Below are 2,388 nucleotides of genomic sequence, written 5' to 3'. Positions count from 1 at the left end.
GTCATACCTACTAACTTCTACTACTCTATGTAAAAATAACGAAATAAAATACACCACGTGTTTTTGTATTATTATTCGCTTATAGCGGACTCCGGATATAACGAACCAGTTTTAGTTCATTTTTCAAGTTCGTTATATCCGGACTCAACTGCATTCCAACCCAACCAGTTTGAGTTGAACAAAATTGACCCAAAGCGATTGGAGTTTGAAAGGCCAATTTCTAGAAAACGGCCCTTAAAAGTTAATGGGTTTGGGTTACTTTGACTGTATAAGGACTGGTTGAGTGCTGTCAGACTGTGTTGCGTTGTTGCGGCTCTCTGAGTTAATGACTTATAACTCATTTATTTAATTATGATATTCTTATCTTTCCTGGGTCTCAGTCAAAGTGGGAAGTAAGAATTTTGAACATGGTTTATTTCATTAGGTTTCGGTGAGACAAAAGCGCCATCATCAGATTTAAAATTTACACAAACTGCAAACACCAATTCACAATTAAAACATGTTGTATAAAAATTATAATTTACAAGTGTTAAAACATTCATCAGTTTTTGAGCGAAAAAATCCTTCCTTTTGGGAGAGCAATACACCGGAAAAACTTACCTCATGATTGGTAAAAACCAACGTTCTTTAGGGTCTTTGCCTTCTTGAAATCTTAAATTTGTCTGAATTATTTTCTACATTTGCGAGAGTGGTATGCATGTATTGAGATAAGCAGAAATAGTTTTAATTTTTTATCAGTGTACTGGGTGTTCCATAATTATGGCTTTATTAGGGTTTGGTAAATGTTGCTAAGGTCGTCGGTATCTGATCTAAAATTTACTGCTTTTGCATGTTTTTTTTATTTGTATCATTTCTTGGATTCTTTTATGATAATTTATTTTCTTAATTAATATATCTGCGTTGTCAAATTAAAATTATGCAACATTTGATTTGCATGTTGTGTTAATGCTGTTTTATTTTCACTAGTATTTCTCAGACTGTATTTATGTTCGTACATTCTCTTTTTTAAATATTGTTTAGTTTGTCCCATATATGTATTATCACATTCTAAACAATTCACTCTATATACAGTATTTGGTATATCTATTTTGTCAGTTTTTGTTTTTAGCTTTGGGAAACATTCAATTGATAAGTTGTTTTTTGTTTTTTCCGCAATTATAATGTTGTGTGGCTTTAGTATTTTTGAAATTTTTTTATTGATTTCTGGAATATATGGTAGTGATATATATGTATTGTTTCTTTGTTCCTCATTATTGTTATATTTAGTTGAGTTGTAAATCTTGTTAATTCTTCGCTTTATTATTGCTTCAGAAAATTTTTTTGGGTAGTTATTATTAAGTAATATTTTTCTGATTTTTTTTAAATTTTCTTGTCTAATTAAGTGTGATAATTGTACAGCTCTATCTGTAAGCGCAACACCCAATCAACACACTTCAGGGTTTCCATTGCAAAATCCAACTTTAAACACATCTTGATGTAGAAATTGTACCGAACCCTTAGAGCGCACTCTTCAACGCACCGGCGCAGTAACGCGATCGACACATTTCTGGGTTTTCTTGGCAAAATTCATACTCTAAAGCCATTCTAATATAGCAATTGTGTCGAACCTGCCCGACACTGAATGCAACGTAGTTGTGTCGAGTACTTCTGACTCCACACTGAGTAGAATGAAACGACACACTCTTAATTAAGAAGTATTTACTGTGACTCCTCTCTGACTCACGCACCGCTGCAGTAACTCAGTTCTAAATTATGAGTAAAAAAATGTGGTGTTTTTTTTTCTTTACTTGTTTGGACATGGTAAAACATTACCCGTAAAAAATGTTATGACCCTTTTTTTAGATGTTGAAATTCCAGTCTCGGAACTCGTAAAGCTTTAATCCACTTTAATAAATGAGTTATAACTCATCAACTCAAAGAGCGGAAACAACTCAAAAGCGGAACTCCACACAGTGTTAGCCAGGCCTACTTTAAACAGCCAACCTTCCACTACTAATTTTTCAATCTGCCAATGGGGAAGTTGTGCGTGAATAACTATGTAGAATGGAACTGTTCAGAACCGGCACTGCTCTTAATTCATAAGTGTGGAAGTTGCGTCCACTGTGTCGCACTTGAAGAAATTCACATAAAATTGTCCTTAAAACGGTCAATAAATTCAAATACATGCTTGGCCGAAGAATCTAGGTATCAACCGTTAAGGGATTCTTTTTTGAAGGACAACTTGTATTTTGTCTTACTGTGTTGGGCCTTAAGAGTTTTAACACCAATTTTGCGTTAAATTGCGTATCAAGCGCTGTACCTTACATACAAAATTGCTACCCGCTAAAGAAGTTGTGCAAAGCCCTTTGGGCACGACACTGCTTAGAATGAAACAAAACACTTTTAATT

Source organism: Dendroctonus ponderosae, unplaced genomic scaffold (genome assembly GCF_020466585.1).
Source record: "Dendroctonus ponderosae isolate FM_Combo_2020 unplaced genomic scaffold, Dpon_F_20191213v2 Dpon_F_20191213_10, whole genome shotgun sequence".
Taxonomy (NCBI): domain Eukaryota; kingdom Metazoa; phylum Arthropoda; class Insecta; order Coleoptera; family Curculionidae; genus Dendroctonus; species Dendroctonus ponderosae.
Note: the sequence above shows the minus strand (reverse complement) of the source record.